Source organism: Oncorhynchus clarkii, chromosome 18 (assembly GCF_045791955.1).
Source record: "Oncorhynchus clarkii lewisi isolate Uvic-CL-2024 chromosome 18, UVic_Ocla_1.0, whole genome shotgun sequence".
In the NCBI taxonomy this organism is placed as follows: Eukaryota; Metazoa; Chordata; class Actinopteri; order Salmoniformes; family Salmonidae; genus Oncorhynchus; species Oncorhynchus clarkii.
This window is the reverse complement of record NC_092164.1, coordinates 41,463,208-41,481,395: the sequence shown is the minus strand read 5'-3', so window position 1 is coordinate 41,481,395 and position 18,188 is coordinate 41,463,208.

Sequence of the window (18,188 nt, the reverse complement as noted above, 5' to 3'; positions counted from 1 at the left end):
CCGGATGTGGACCATGATAGTTGAGAAGAACATAGACTAATACCCATATTAAAGCATACTGGACTGGCGTATGGAACGCCCATGAGTCCGAATGGTAGACACATAGACCTTGAAGCGGAGTTGTTGTTCCGGAGCCGGAGTATACCATTCAACACAGACGGCATAGGCCACTAGCCCCGTGTTTAGTGGGGGTTGTGAGAAGTGTGCGTGTGCGCTGTGTGCGCTCTGTTGTGACGGTACACCGGCCTCTCTGAGACGACTCTACACACAGCTGTATCTGTCACATCTGCCGTACGTTCGGGGCCGCGGGTCAGCTGATCTGTCGATGCGTATGTGTGCTTGTTTGTTTACTTGTGCTTGTCTGTGTATGTGCACGCACTTCGCGTCAGCCTCACTCAGCGCAAGTTCTGTTCTTGGATTGTAAGCAACACACACACACACACACACACACACACACACACACACACACACACACACACACACACACACACATAGTAAAGGTCTTGTAAACTGCTTCTGGTTAATGGTCATTGGATTTATCATGCACTTATGCTACAGTACCTGGCAAAAATATATATATTTGACACTGGAGGTTATATGGCTTATTGGTGGAATCCACCACTGATTTTATTATCAAGGGGAGGCAAACAAGTATTTTATATTGGACAGAGCACATAGTATTCCGATAATGTGTGTATAGATAGAACACATGAAATTCATTAAAAATAGAAACATAGAAATGCATCTTGAAATCTATGCAAATGAATCAACAAACAATTTTATCATTTGCTTCTGAGAATCATTCAAATTCTAAAGAGGGTTTCGATTTTTTTTCCAAGGACAATCCTGTTAAATATTGTAGGGTGATGCGAGAGAAATGGAATGAAAGTGCAACGTAGAATGGTTTCTGCTCTCTGGTCCAGACCAAAAAAATATGTTGGGATTTTACCCTTGTTTTTCCTCAACTGCTTTGATACATTTTTAAACAAATGTATCAGTATCGAAACATAAACATTGGACTGGTTCATTCACTTAACTGTGCAGGGACATCTATACATCTTCAGATTGGTTCTAATGGATCGACTGCAAAGTTTCATGTACATTTTTCCACACAACTCCAATTATTTCTGGGATTTCATGTGGACATTTTTACTCTGTGCAGCTTTTATGTTTTGTAACTTTTGCCGCTTTTTGTAACCAACAATGTGACTATGACTCGGAGCAACTGCAATTCATATTTAGATTTTTTGGGGGGGGATTTAACTTCCACAATGTTGAAAATGTTTCATATTTTTCCTGTTGCAAGTTTTAGAAAAACGATGCAATGGCTGTATGAAAAATGTGTTTGATAGTGTGATGTACTGTATAGTTTAACAACAATGTGTACTCCACATGAACAACACATATGCACTATATGAGCAAGTATGCAATATGCTATAGTCTAGAAATACTGTTATCAAGACCACACTATATGTAGTGGGTTACTATGCAATATGTTGTGAGGATTGTGCAATCAGAGTGAATGTGGGCTCTACACGAGGAGTTTAAACTAAACAGTCAGAGTGAATGTGGGCTCTACACGAGGAGTTTAAACTAAACAGTCAGAGTGAATGTGGGCTCTACACGAGGAGTTTAAACTAAACAGCCAGAGTGAATGTGGGCTCTACACGCGGAGTTTAAACTAAACAGTCAGAGTGAATGTGGGCTCTACACGAGGAGTGTAAACTAAACAGTCAGAACGAAGTATCTGTAGATGTACGTATCATGTAGAAAGCAAGAGTGTAATTGATGGAATGTGTGCACTATTTGGAATGTATGCAATTTGTATGGAGGAAGTATGCACTATGTTGAGGGTGAACGCAATGTTTTAATGACAATGTTGGATTTTAAAGAGATGCTTGCATGAGTGCACTATGTCCCTCAAAATGCATAGCCTATGTTAGTCATGTTTGCACATGGCCTCTGAATCCTGACTGTATGGGACTGATTCATTCTTGTACCATGTACTGTGTACTATGCAGGATTAGTTTACACAATCAATAAAGGTTTACATTGGAAGAAACAAAATGACACAAATGTCTATCTGGAATTTCAATCTATCTATTCAGTTTGTTTTTCATCGAGTCAAGTCATAGTTCAGCGTAAGTTTGCATTGAGATTTCATAAATGAGTATTTCTTCACTAAGGAAGTTACCTAGAGTCACAGTATTCCAGGATCCAGGTTCTGAGGCATAGACTGTATGAAAGAAATATTACTTTACAGTAAAGGAAAACCCCTGAACATTTGAATGAGAATCACCATCATCTGCATTGTAGCCTTTTTACAGCAGAGTTCACTTGTTCTTCTGCAGGCCTACGGTTGCTGTCATTTTGAGGGACCGTTTTTAGTGTCAACCAAGGAGCCATGTGTTCAGACGGGAACATAAGCACATAGCACACGAATTATCAATGTTTACACGGTTGCGCAATTCCAGAGGAACCGCGAGCCGCATCTGGGCAATTAATGTGAGACATCGCGACATGGCCGCTCGTAAGGCAGCACGGGCCAGTGGAACAGCTGTTATCATCAGAACTTAGCAAAGCAGAGCCATTTTACAGGCAGTTATTTTGTGTCAATAATTGGCCACCAATTTAACGGTTTGATACAGTCTTACTAGGTGCTTTGTGGCGTGTATTGTTATGTATTATTTAACAATCCTGCCTTTGTTGAGCATATACCACTATCTCCAAGTAACGACACTGACACTACGGCTTGTGCACCTGCCTTTGGAGTACAGGGTTGCTGGTTTGATCCTAGCCAGAGTCAACTACCTTGATTGGTACATCAGTGTCAGAAGTGGGATCCATTGACACGTATATCCAGCTAAAATGCAGAGATACTTGAAAGTTGAGGCAGAAGTAGTGTGGCAATACTATTGGAGAATCTCAATTGCATTTCCTTGAATCTGACCTCATCCAACAGGTTTTGAGAAAGAGGCGAGGAGAGGACACGAGGAATCAAGGAAACTCGATTCTCCCACTGTCCACTTCCAAGAAGCTTGACTCAATGCGGACTTTGATTAGTGTGTTCGCCGGGGGAGCACATGGTTAATGTTTTGTTCCTAACCAGATCCAACTGTCCTCTGACTTTACGACAATACATTACGAGTGCTTCAAAAGTTCCCTCTATCCTTACCACAATCATAGAAAGTGTTACTGGCATGTTGACAATAGCACTTTAACAATCTTGTTGAAAGTTTGTCACTTTATGGACTTCTGTGTCTTACTGTTTTATATGCCTAGATATACTATATGATGGATAGCATGAAAGTTCAATATTTTGTTTTGTCTTGATTTTAACAAGGATGATTTATTCCATTCTCATCTGGACCATTTTTGGGGGGAAATCACAACCAAGGTAATAACATGATAGGTATGTCTGAAGTCAGTCTTGGGAACTTAGCCGTATCTCCAGACAGCAGAAAGTTAGGGGAACATCCTGATTTGAAAAGAGTCAAAAACAAAAGGACATGTCTGGGAGCCAAGTAGTGGGAATGCCATCCAAGGCCCCGATTAGCATTCTAAAACGCACGTCTCTGTGGGTTGTCTACTACAGGAGTCCCCCAGGACTGAAGAAGGGGGTGGGTCAGAAGATGGAGGGGGTTTAGAGAAGGGCAGACGGGAGATTGTGAGCAGACAGCTCCACAAAAGGAGGCCGAGTATTGCAGAGAAGGGGGGGCTTGAGGGTAGACTGAGGAAAACGTGGGATCTCTAGGGGACCGAGATACGGTTCAAGTTCAAGGGTGTATCCCAGTCTACATTTTATTGACCTGTCCCAAGTTCCCAAATTCCTGCTGTGGGACAGGTCTACATAGTTGGCCCAAACTTGTCTGAGACTAAACCCTGTCAAGGGGTCCACAGTACCAAGGTTATTATAGTAAACAAAAACTAAAATGAAAATTGAAACTAAAATTGGAAAAACAATTAAGTTAACAAAATAATGAAGAAAAACACCTGAAAAACTAAAACTATACTGAAACTATTGTATTTGACAGCCAGAACAAACTCAAATAAAAAACATCATAAATAATGTTGGTTTTTTTTAATGTTTTTTTTAATTACTTTTGGCAAAAATCAAATGAGGTTTTCAAGCTTTGAATCTGGAGGGTAAAAGCTGCCAGTAGATGGCAGTGTTTCAAATAGGCCTAGCTTGTGCATCACTATCACTAGCTATCAGTAGCTAACAGGAGAGAAAAAATCTGAGCATGAGTGTTAACCACAGGTTTGAACATGAGTGTAAACAACGGCAGCAGCAAATCTAACAACAGCGGTGGTGGGTCGCAAAAGGCAAAGCCCTGTATGGGATTACATTGCTGGAAATGATCAAAGCAAAATGTATGTAGTGGCAGACGATAGCATCGTGTGTGGAACAGAGATAAAAAAAAAAAAGGAGAACTCCAACCAACATCTGAGTTCATCTGAACAGCACCCACAAAGAATTTCAGATAAAGACAAGGTGAGGCCGTTATTTTATTTTTAGAATTCAGTCAGGATTCGACTCCTGGTATCATATGAACACAAATAAGTGTGGCAAATGTATAGAATTGCACAAAATGTGCTTTAAAACGGCTAATGTTTCTCTCTGCCAAGAAGAATAAATGACAATATCCATATGGACCTTTACCACCTAGGAAATGTTTGTGACTGGACCATCTCAAATAGTACTTGATTACCCCTGCTATTGGCCTACATATACATGGCTCCTAGCCTCCCATGCATGAGTCTACTTTCTATCCTGAACCCTAACACTGAAACTCAATAATATAAAAAAGATAGATGTTTTTCTCAAACTGAAGCTGAATAAAAATGAGTAAATCAAGTCTTAAAACAAACTGAAACTAAACTTCAAATAGAAACGAATGGAAAATTCACAAAACTATAACGACCTTGATCCATAGACATTGGATATAAATAGACACGTTTCTTTGTAAATCTGAAGGACCATCACAGTAACCAATTTGCAGTTACTTGTGAAACAGTATTGTTATTGTTTGTTCGATCTGGCTCTTGGGCTTAACTCAATCGTTGATCTAAATCGCATGTGGCATGCTGATCTAACGATCCTTCACTTATTTGGTTCCAGTAAAAAAATATCCTGGAGCTAAAGCACAACACGCAAGGCATAAGAAGCAAGTCACCGCAGACATTGAGAAATTAGACCGGGTGCAGACTCAGAGACCCTGCAGGGACAATGGTGGACTTGGATGTGTGTGTTTGTGTTTGTGTGTGCGTGTGTGTGAGTGTGTGTGCGTGTGCGTGCATGCATTCCATCCACATATATCCTTAGACAGTCTGCGAAATCCACAAGTTGTGTGACCCTTGATCAACTTGTGATGACTGATAGGTGATGTTCTGTGATGTTCTGCTAGGCCTCTGGGGGTGTCCCCACAAACCCACCTGTGGTGCTCCCCCTCCCTATTCAGTTCTTAGGGCAGCAGATACATCCTTCTCGTCTAAAAGGTAAATGCCATGGGCAAATGGGCGGGGAAAGAGGCTGGCAAGGGGTGTATTGATTCAAGGAGCACAAAAAAAGTAATGGCTGAAAAATTGTGCATTCACTAGTTTCAGCACTCTAAACTCACCTTGGATAATGTGCATTTCCATGTCTTTGCAATGCTCACTGTGTCACGCCCTGGCCAGAGAGGTTTTTATTCTCTATTTTGGTTAGGTCAGGGTGTGACTAGGGTGGGCATTCTATGTTCATTTTCTATGTTTTGGATTTCTGGGTTGTTTGGCCGGGTGTGGTTCTCAGTCAGAGGCAGCTGTCTATCGTTGTCTCTGATTGAGAACCATACTTAGGTAGCCTTTTCCCACCTGTGTGGTGTGGGTAGTTACTTTCTGTTTCGGGTGTTCTTTTGTTGCTTGTTGTTTAGTGTTCAGCTTCACCATTAAGATGAGGAACACGTACCACGCTGCGCTTTGGTCCTCACCTTCTTCCACCAGCGGCCGTCACACACTGCTATTCCGCTTTAGGAAAATGTCCTATGTACGGTCATAATAGGATAGATTTCCAGGTAAACTATACAGGCGGACAGAAGAAGACCTGAGTCCTGTCTACTTATCCTGTCGATTTAAGTGTTATAGTTATGTAACTGTGCTTTTATGAAGAAAATGTCACCCTTACTGGTGGGGCTGGGAATTGCCATTGATTTCACCACCACAATATTATCACGATTCTTAGGTGCCGATACAATATGAATTGCGATTCTCACGATTCTACTGTACATGTATTGGGAAAGGGGAAAGGGGGATACCTAGTTAGTTGCACAACTTAATGCATTCAACCGAAATGTCTTCCGCATTTAACCCGACCTGTCTGAATCATAGAGTGGAATTGCGATTCAACACTGTGATTTGATGTTCCATGCTCACCAATATGTCTGCTGCAGAGAGACACGCGAGAGCCCGGAGAAAACCAGTTTTGATCAGTCACGGAAATAAAAGTGTTGAAAACAAATTGGCTCCCTATTTAAAAAGAGGGGAGAACAAAGCTATGAAGAGAAAATACTGGAGTGTTGGCGCGGGTACAGCGAACTAGCGCAAAAATATATTGCGAAATTGTCGAAACGATACGATTTGATACATCGTCAAAAAGGATATCCAGATATGAAACCGTACCGATGTTCCCCCCATCACCACTGACTGGACCAGAAGAAGAGCTGTGCCTTTACACTAATGTATAGGAAATGTCTCTTCTCCAGTTTATTGCAATGTGACAGAGAGGGTCGAAGCCAAATTAATTGGTTCTTGACCTCTGGTCTAAGTGATCCTGAAGGCTGGTGATGAGGTTGAGCTCTTGACCTCCCTTGTCGCCGGAGCACACTCAGAGGTCAGGCAGGGGTTAGGGGTCACAGTGGAGTACCCTCAGGGACAGTCAGAGAAAAGGAAGTGGGGGGACATCCTAGCTAGCATTAGTACTCAACACACACACACACGCACACATTTACTGATACTTCACACATACTACACACAGAGATAGCGAGTCATTCATGGTGGTGTATTTACGAAATTGCCTAGGCAATGTTAGTTTGTGTGTGTGTGTGTGTGTGTTCACTCACTGTTGTAGTCAGACCTTGACGAAGCCTAAGGACCCTAACAATGACTTCCCTTAAAAGAAAATGCATGCATTATAAAGAATGGAATGCACATTTAAGCATCCATCCACATCCAGCAACTGGCTGAGAAAAGATCATTGTCGGGCTATCTTCTTCTGTCTACAAATCAGACACATTCACTTGCTTCCTTGTTTCCCACACAGTCAGTCTAGGGCTGTTGAAGTTGTCTTAACTGAAGTATCACAAATAATAGGGGGTCTAAGAAAATGAGAAAACAACTTCACATAGATTGGGGGGGGGGGGGGGGGCTTCAGACACAGACACACATACATATGACATGGTAAGAAATCAGCCATGAGTATGTCATGGCCCTTTGGAGGGTTTTTAAGCACTTAATTACACATATGAAAAGAATGGGTCAGACGGAGCAGACAGCTGAAAGAAAGGCAGACGAGACGAGGCCCTTCAGTCTGTCTGTGTCAGACTGTGGGAGTGTGTCTGACTGACTCTGTGTGTGTGTGTGTGTGTGTGTGTGTGTGTGTGTGTGTGTGTGTGTGTGTGTGTGTGTGTGTGTGTGTGTGTGTGTGTGTGTGTGTGTGTGTGTGTGTGTGTGTGTGTGTGTGTGTGTGTGTGTGAGAGAGAGAGAGAGTTTGTGTGTGGGAGTGCATGCATGAAGTGGGAGTGTCTGTGTGTTGGTGTAGACATACATGTCTGTATTAGAGGTGTGTGTGCATGCAAGTTTCTAGTCTGACAGTGTGAGAATGTGTTTGTGCCAGTGTCTGACACATTGTGTTTGAGTGTGTGTGTGTGTTTTAAGTGCTATTGAGAAACGACTTGCCAGTCAATGCATCCATATGACCTATAAAATATTTGGGTCCTTTGTACCCACAATGGTTCCAATTATCTAATTAAAATGTGTTGGAGTCTCTGAGTGTGCAGGGAACATACATGCATTTCACAAACTAATAGAGGGGCTTGGGAACAGACCTGGGCAGACATGTCTGGAACAACCTGTCTTGGAGTCTTTTTTCCAGGGTCCTGGGTGTGTCGTCTGCAGCCGGACAGAGGGGCGGGGTGAGAACCACAGGGCAGGGTGAGAATAGAAGAGGGGGGGACCTTCCATCATCAGCACAGCTATTTGTTGTCTGCCAGGCATAAAGGGGAGGGATCAGAGGACACATAAGTTCACAGGAACTGAGGTCTTTCACATGGTAATGAGCTCAGGGAATCCCAACCCGCCTGGAGAGTTGGAAGTAGGGGGGGGGGGGGTGACGGGGGGAACGGGGGCGTAGCAAGCAATCTGCTTCAGTTTTCAAGACAATCTATGTCGAGGTAGAAGCTGGTTTTTACATATTGTGTATATTTAGATATTCTGAGCACATTTCCGTATATATACTTACTCACTAGCTGGACAGGCAAACACCGCCGAGTATACTAAACTGTAAACCAATCAAACATCTGTACTATCAAGGAACCATCTCCGCTGATCACAGCTGCCGATCAAGTCCTCCGTATCTAAGGTACTAATCACAGCTGATGACAGCTCGAGATATCTCTGTCCAACAAACTGCTATCAGGTAAAGTATTTTGTATTTATTTGTAATCATACTTTGTAGTTATAGAAACGTGATACCATCAATCCAAGCTGTAAAATGACTCCCAACTTAGAACGCAGCCACCTTAGTAATGCAGCTAGCTTGCTCGTTAGCTAGTTACAACAAGTAGATCTGTTGCTAGCGAGCAGGAGCAGATAGCTTGAATCAACATCCCGCATGCTGTTCCGGGATAAGGATCATTTTAGCGATCAGTTTATTCCAAGTAATTACTTAAGACTACAAAAATCTATAGGACAAGTAGTGTAAAGCTAATATAGTCATCAAGGCAAGACCCACTCATTTCCTTCACACTGAATAATAAATGGCACATTATCCATGTCAATAGTTGGAGTAGGATGATTGCAGAGCACCCTGCCAGGGACTGTCAGGATGTTCATTTTCTAGCTCACAAGCTACATTCCTTTGCTGTGAGGATTTATTTGATTAATTCTTGTCTCTCACTTTTGTCTCTTGATTTATTCAACTCTCCTAATATAACAGCCTCTACTCTTCTGGGAAGGGTTTCCACTAGACTCTGGAACATTGATGCGGGGACTTCCTTCCATTCAGCCACAAGAGCATTGTTAAGGTCGGACACTGATGTTGGGCGATTAGGCCTGGCTCGCAGTCGGTGTTCCAATTCATCCCAAAGGTGTTCGATGGGGTTGAGGTCAAGGCTCTGTGCAGGCCCGTCAAGTTCTTACACATCGATCTCGACAAACCATTTCTGGATGGACCTCGCTTTGTGCACAGGGGCATTGTCATGCTGAAACAGGAAAGGGCCTTCCACAAAATGTTGCCACAAAGTTGGAAGAACATAATCGTCTAGAATGTAAATGTATGCTGTAGCGTTAAGATTTTGCTTCAATGGAGCTAAGGGGCCTTGACCAAGCCATGAAAAACAGCTCCAGAACATTATTCCTCCTCCACCAAACTTTACAGTTGGCACTAGACATTCGGGCAGGTAGCGTTCTCCTGGCATCCACCAAACCCAGATTTGTCCGTTGGACTGCCAGATTGTGTCGCGTGATTCATTACTCCAGAGAACGCTTTTCCACTGCTTCAGTGTCCAGCTTTACACCACTTCAGCCAACGCTTGGCATTGCGCATTGGGGATGTTAGGCTTGTGTGAGGCTGCTCAGCCATGGAAACCTATTTCATGAAGCTCCCGATGAACAGTTGTTGTACTGGCGTTGCTTCCAGAGGCAGTTTGGAACACGGTAGTGAGTGTTACAACTGAGGATAGACTATTTTCACACATTACGCTCTTCACCACTCAGCGGTCCAATTCTGTGAGCTTGTGTGGTCTACTACTTCGCGGCTGAGCCGTTGTTGCTCCTAGATGTTTCCAGTTCACAATAACAGCACTTACAGTTGACCGGGGCATCTCTAGCAGGGCATAAATTTGACAATCTGACTTGTTGGAAAGGTGGCATCCTTTGACAGTGCCACGTTAAAAGTCACTGAGCTATTCATTAAGGCCATTCTAATCGCACATAGTGTTAGCTAATCCAAGTTTATCAATTTAAAATGCTAATTGATCATTAGAAAACTTTTTTGCAATTATGTTAGCACAGCTGAAAACTGTAGTCCTGATTAAAGAAGCAATAAAACGGGCCTTCTTTAGACTAGTTGAATATCTGGAGCATCAGCATTTGTGGGTTCGATTACAGGCTCAAAATGGCCAGAAACAAAGACCTTTCTTCTGAAACTCATCAGTCTATTCTTGTTCTGAGAAATGAAGGCTATTCCATGTGAGAAATTGCCAAGAAACTGAGGATCTCATACAACGCTGTGTACTACTGCCTTCACAGAACAGTGCAAACTGGCCCTAACCAGAATATAAAGAGGAGTAGAAGACCCCGGGGCACAACTGAGCAAGAGGACATGTACATTAGAGTGTCTAGTTTGAGAAACAGACCTCAACTGGCAGCTTCATTAAATAGTACCCGCAAAACACCAGTCTCAACGTCAACAGTGAAGAGGCGACTCTGGGTGTCACGTTCTGACCTTAGTTCCTTTTTTATGTAGTTGTGTTAGGTTGGTCAGGGTGAGTGAGTTGGGGTGGGTAGTCTATGTTCTTTTTTCTAGGCTGTTATATTTCTATGTGTTTGGCCTAGTATGGTTCTTAATCAGAGGCAGGTGTCGTTCGTTGTCTCTGCTTGAGAATCATACTTAGGTAGCCTGTTTTCCACATTTTGGTTGTGGGTGTTTAATTTCTGTTTAGTGTCTGTTCACCTGGCAGAACTGTTTCGTTTTCTCTTCGTTATTATTTTGGGTAGTGTTCAGTTTGTTCAATTAAAACATGACGAACACTTACCACGCTGCATTTTGGTCCTCCTCTCCTTCCTCCAACGAGAAGCGTCACACTGGGATGCTGGCCTTCTAGGCAGAGTTCCTCTGTCCAGTGTCTGTGTTCTTTTGCCCATCTTAATCTTGTCTTTTTATTGGCCAGTCTGAGATATGGCTTTTTCTTTGCAACTCTGCCTAGAAGGCCAGCATCCCGGAGTCGCCTCTTCACTGTTGACGTTAAGACCTGACTCAAATAATCAACTACTGTAATCATGATCTTCAGTTCAGAATGCATTTTGATTAATCAGCTGTGTTTGCTAGGGAAGGAGAAAAAGTGTGACAGCAATCGGGCCCACCCCTGTAAGAGCCCCTTGTTCACCATTAGAACTGCAGCCTCATTCATTCCAACAGTCATCAAACTCATGAACATTCAACAAAGATAACGCAGCAGCTTTGCTTGCAACCTGACAAAATTCACATTGAAATGCGAGTTACAGATCTGTAATCGCTCATTGAAAGCAAGTCTGATAAGTAGTCAATTCGTTCTAAATGTGCTATTCCTTTGCTTTTCTGTCCTTAAGTTTTATTTTTGAGCGCACCGCTTGAAAAAGAAAAGGGACTCGGATGCAATAATTTGTCTTCATCAGGGTATAATGACAAACACTGCAGGTCACTAGTTCATATAGTTTGAAATGACACACACAGGTGTCTCTAATCATGGCCGGCTGTATCTTGATTTCATTGTTCGATTTACAGATATAAATAGAACACATAAAAAAAGTATGAATGGATGACATAGGATCATAGATACAATTTGGCTACATAGGCCTACAAACAGTATTTACAATAGATAGCAAAAACACAATTATCACATTTGAATCGGAGCTGTGCGGCTCTACTTTTCTTTTTCAAGTGTTCTACCAGCTCCTAGTCTAAACAGGTGTGTGTTTCTTCCGCCATCCAGATTGTACACACAGTTTGACAGACGATGGTATTTTAGGTTATTGAAAATATATTTCACAGCATGATTCTCTACAGCGGTTTAGATGGAACAATGATTCTCTACAGCGGTTTAGATGGAACAATGATTCTCTACAGCGGTTTAGATGGAACAATGATTCTCTACAGCGGTTTAGATGGAACAATGATTCTCTACAGCGGTTTAGATGGAACAATGATTCTCTGCAGCAGTTTAGATGGAACAATGATTCTCTACAGCGGTTTAGATGGAACAATGATTCTCTACAGCGGTTTAGATGGAACAATGATTCTCTACAGCGGTTTAGATGGAACAATGATTCTCTACAGCGGTTTAGATGGAACAATGATTCTCTACAGCGGTTTAGATGGAACAATGATTCTCTACAGCGGTTTAGATGGAACAATGATTCTCTGCAGCAGTTTAGATGGAACAATGATTCTCTACAGCGGTTTAGATGGAACAATGATTCTCTACAGCGGTTTAGATGGAACAATGATTAGACGTATATGAGTTATAGATCTGTTATTGTCATTGAAAGCAAGTTTAAGAAGCGGTAAATCGGTTCTATGTGCCCTATTTCTATACTTCCCATTCTCAAGTTAAATTTTTGCATCTTTAACTTTTGGTTTTGTACACCAGCTTCAAACAGCTGAAAATACAATATTTTTTGGTTATGGAAAATATATTTCACAGCAGTTTTGATGGCACAATGATTCGCTACGCTTTACTTGCTTATTTTGCCACATAAACTGAATTAGGCAAACTATTAGACATTTTGCAACCAGGCAATGCGTGGCGATTTCTACATATTGTGCCTTTAAGCAGTGTGTTTTGTGTGTTACCCGGAGGGTGTCTGTTGTTGTGCGTGATGCTTTGAGAGTGTGTAGTGGGTATGATCATCTCTGACTAGACCTAGTCTTTGTGAGGTTATGGCACTGATAGAGGGAGAGTGTGTATGAGACCAGCTCCAGACAGCGAGTGGGGGGGGGGGGGGGGGGGGGGGTGACATCATGTTAATATGACTCAGTCTAGTCAGTCTTTCTCAACTAGTCAGTGGTCTTTTGTGGCCACGAGTCGTGAGAGCCAGACAACCACACGACCACTTGTTGGGGGGGGGAGGACACACACACAGACACGCATTATGTAACAACATGCTTGCTGAATTTCTTCAGCTTGGGGTGAACCTTCCTCTAATTCAAGAATTCATATCATTAGCTGGCACAAAAGGGACATCCAGTGAACATTCACTTAATGTTTGCACAGACAAAAATACACAAACACACACACATTAGCTATGTAAATGATCCCATTCAGCGTTCTCATTCAAAGGGAGAGACAATCTTACTTATCCATTTTCATGATGTTTGATTTGTAATATTCGGCTTGCAGGATAATGGCGTTTAATTTAATGCAGCTTGCCTGGCGAAATTTCAAGCATCACCCGCATGCGACCTCATCCTGACGTCAGGGGAATGACTGATGCCTTACACATGTGCCATGCACAATATTGTTTAATCTACGCTTGTACTTCTGACTCCAATGCTAAATTGGAATCATTCCATGCTCCTTTTGATTGGGATTTGGTCAAGTGTGAAACTCTCTATCTAGAAACAATTGATCCTTGATTGCAATATGGTTTTGGAAGCTTTGAACACTTAATTATCATCTAAAAATAACTTTACAAGTACAAAAGATACACTTACTGTTAGCTTTTTTACAACACATTACCACAGACGTTTTTTTGGTGTTCCCTCCCGAGTTTCCATTTACCTCAGGAAGTGCAATTCAAAACACCTCTGTGTTAAAACGGTGCACATTAAGTGTACCTTTTGTATGTGTCAAATCATTTTGGGGTGATATGAAAGTAGAGTTTCTGAGGTTTCCAAAACTGTATTGCACGCAATGATTATTAACGGTTAGACAGATACTCAGGACAGTTGTAGGCTACACATTGGCCCCACTGTGGTCAATTGTTCCAATGAGAACCCAATGGATGTATGAACTCAGGTTCCCGGAGAGCTAGTCTACTCTGGCCAATACGATCCATGAATAGGAGCCAAAACAAGAATGGAAGTAAAAAGCCATATTACATTTTGAGTCCAGAAAGTTTACCAAAAAAATGTGCTAATCTATATTTAGGCTAACTAAAATTGTTCCTGATTTGATGTAGGCCTAATCGTAATTGAGAAGTAAACGGTAATAGCACCACCCGAAAAATGATTAGCTACAATGATCAAAAAAACAAAACAAAAAAACAGAAAATATTCACTTATAAAGCTTATCAAAATATCTGATGAAAAAAATAATATGGGTAGGGCATCTAAAATACAGGTTTAAAGGTTTAAAATAGTCTATCCAAATGACACGCGCAACAGACGAATGGATTTGCTAACGGCCGGCCTATAACACAGTGCAACAACAACAAAAAATCTCTGTCAGTTATGTATCCCCAGAACATGAGAAGAATGTCCTGTGGAGATTTAAACAAGGAGCTTCAGACTGTGAAGGCTACTGATGGTTTTCAGGGAGTAGGCTGGTTTACGAATACAGGCCTTAAACTTGATAGTGTCAAGCCATATCAACTAAAATCAACAATGGGGGATGGGGGGGCTAGACATGGGCCTATAGACATAACATCTGACAGGGGATTTCCACCATCCGTGTTATATTTGGTAGCTACACTAGCTTCGCTAGCAAGCATGCTAGGTAGTGCTAGATATCAAAAGCCAATCCAGTAGGGTCTGGAAGATATAATGAGGTTTGATTGTTCAATCGTGCTGCAATATCACAGAGAACTTGTCACGCCCTGACCTTAGAGAGCCTTATTATGTCTCTATTTGGTTTGGTCATGGTGTGATTTGGGGTAGGCATTCTATGTTTTTGTTTTCTATGATTTTGTATTTCTATGCGAAGAGGGATACCGGAGAATGGAGTTGGCGAGACGTACACGGTTAGCGAGGAAGCCCGAGAGGCAGCCCCAAAACATTTTGGGGGGGGGCACATGGGGAGATTGGCAGAGTCGGGTTATAGACCTGAGCCAACTCCCCGTGCTTACCGTGGTGAGCGTCGTACTGGTCAGGCACCGTGTTATCCGGTGGAGCGCACGGTGTCTCCAGTGCGCGTTCACAGCCCGGTGCGCTACATCCCAGCTCCCTGCATCTGCCGGGCTAGGGTGAGCATCCAGCCAGGATGGATGGTGCCGGCTCAGCGCGCCTGGTCTCCAGTGTGTCTCTTCGGCCCAGGATATCCTGCGCCGGCTCTGCGCACTGTGTCTCCGGTACGTCTGCACAGCCCAGTTTGTCCTGTGCCAGCGCCCAGCATTTGCAGGGCAAAGATAACCACCCAGCCAGGACGGGTTGGGTAGGCTCTAAGCTCGAGACCTCCAGTGCGCCTCCACGGCCCAGTGTATCCGGTGCCTCTGCCAAGGACAAAGCCTCCTGTATGTCTCCCCAGCCTGGTGAGTCCTGTGCCTGCTCCCAGAGCCAGGCCTCCTGTGTGTCTCTCCACTCCAGTGATGATCCATGGCACAAGGCCTCCAGTGATGATCCATGGCACGAAGCCTCCAGTGATGAGCCATGGCACGAAGCCTCCAGTGATGATCCATGGCAAGAAGCCTCCAGTGATGATCCATGGCACGAAAGCCTCCAGTGATGATCCATGGCACAAAGCCTCTAGTGATGATCCATCACACAAAGCCTCCAGAGATGATCCATGGCAAGAAGCCTCCAGTGATGATCCATGGCACGAAGCCTCCAGTGAGGAGTCATGGCACGAAGCCTCCAATGACGGCCTCCAGTATGCCTCTCCAGCCTGGTGAGTCCTGTGCCTGCGCCCAGAACTAAGCCTCCTGTATGTCTCCCCAGCCTGGTGAGTCCTGTGCCTGCTCCCAGAGCCAGGCCTCCTGTGTGTCTCTCTACTCCAGTGATGATCCATGGCACGAAGCCTCCAGTGATGATCCATGGCAAGAAGCCTCCAGGGATGATCCATGGCAAGAAGCCTCCAGGGATGATCCATGGCACGAAGCCTCCAACGACGGCCTCCAGTCCGGGGGGGGGGGGGGGGGGGGGGGACTGACACGCCCTGACCTTAGAGAGCCTTTTTATGTCTCTATTTGGTTTGGTCAGGGTGTGATTTGGGGTGGGCATTCTATGTTTTTGTTTTTTATGATTTTGTATTTCTATGTTTTGGCCGGGTATGGTTCTCAATCAGGGACAGCTGTCTATCGTTGTCTCTGATTGGGAACCATACTTAGGTAGCTTTTTCCCTCCTTTCAATGTAGGTAGTTAACTTTGTTTGTGGCACTAAAGCCCTGTAAGCTTCACGGTTGTTCATTTTGTTTCTTGTTTTGTTGGCGTCATTCCAAAATAAAAAAGGAAAATGTACGCTCCCAGCTGAGCTTTGGTCTACTTCATTCGACGGCCGTGACAGTATTTGCATAAAGTTCAGCTTTCCCCAACCTTGGTCCCACCCTGTTCACCTCGACCATGCTCCCGCCCACTTCGCTATCAAGTTCAACGTGGATCAGTGGATCCCCTCTGTGAGGTGGGAACGTAGGCTTAAACAACTCAAATTAGTGCGAAAAATAAGACAGACAAAACCATGCATTTCCATGAAAGCTAACTTTCTATAAACAGTAGCCTTCTGATTTCAATAGCCTAAGCTTTATAATGGTGGGTTAAACATGGTAACAATAAGATATATATATATATATATATATATCCCAACAGGTCAGTTTTACATTTGGGATAAAAAGCTAAACAAAATGCTCCTAAATTGTGTCAATGGAGTGGCCCAGCCAAACTCAACTGGTGGACCTACCTGGTTAAATAAAGGTGAAATAAAAAATAAATAAAATTAAACCTCTCTTTCTTATCCACGAGGCCATCAAAGGGATGCTGACAAAAAGGGTGATGGGAGACCACTGACTTCAAATCTATCACCACAGATGGAGCTCCAGCCACGACAGAAAGAGGGAGGGGACTGGTAGCACGTTTGAAAGAGGACCACCCTGACCTGACATCATATCACTGCATCATCCATCAGTCTGTCCTGTGTGCCAGTCTGGGAAAAGAGTGTTCTGAGGTCATGACAACGATGATGAAACTGATCAGCTTTTTGAAGGCAACATTAACCCTTCAACACCAGCTGCACAAGGCATTCTGAAAGAGGCCAATGGACGTTTTTATGACTTACTATTGCACAACAATGTCAGATGGCTCAGCAAAGGAATGCTTTTGGGCCATTATGGAGGAAATCAAATCTTTCTTATCGGATCAAAAGAGTGACAAGGCAACTCAGTTTTCTGAGTTTTTGGAAGATGAGGAGAAGATGGAAACAGTTGCATTTTTGACAGACATTACATCACACCTTAATCAACAGAATGTTAAGCTGCAGGGACGGGACAACACAGTGTGTGATATGATAACATCAGTCTGGGCTTTCCTGAAGAAATCTGAGATTTTCAAGAATGATCTCCAGGGATTAACTTGTCCACTTCCCCAATCTTCTGGTGCAAACGCAGGGAGACAAAGATGTTGCCAACCATGTTGATTTCAACCAGAAGTGGATGGATAACTTCAAGGCTCGCTTTGATGACTTCACTGTTGGAAGAGAACAGCTGCTGCTCATCCAGAACCCCTTCTTGGTCACAAATGTGACAAAGTTGTCAGACGTAGCAAAACAGATCTTCGGATGGGTAGCTGTTGCATCACTGCAAATGGAGTTGATTGAGCTGCAAAAAAAATGTGGCTTTGAAGGAGCAGGCTGATTGTGACCCTGTCACTTTCTGGGGAAAGATGGTGCCTGCAGCTGATGTCCCTGTTCTCAAGAAACTCTACATCCTGACCATGTTTGGCTCCACATACAGCTGTGAATCAGCCTTCTCCACAATTAATTTTATTAGAAACAAATACCACACCAGGCTCACCAATGAACACCTGCACCAGTGTCTCAGAGTTGCTCTCACACCATTTGTGCCAAAGTTCAAAGCATTGGCAGGAGACAAAAAATGTAATTTCTCTCATTAATGCAGGGCAAGGCCCAGAGTGACTTATACATGAATATTGCATGGCCCACAGTGACATTTTGTGCATTCAGATTATTATTTTTGTTCAACTCTCTTTTGTTCTCCAGAAAACATGCACTTTATTTCATACAAAAAAATAAATATAAAAATTCAAGCCCCATGTACAATGGTTCACAGTGTACTTTGTGCATAGACAATTA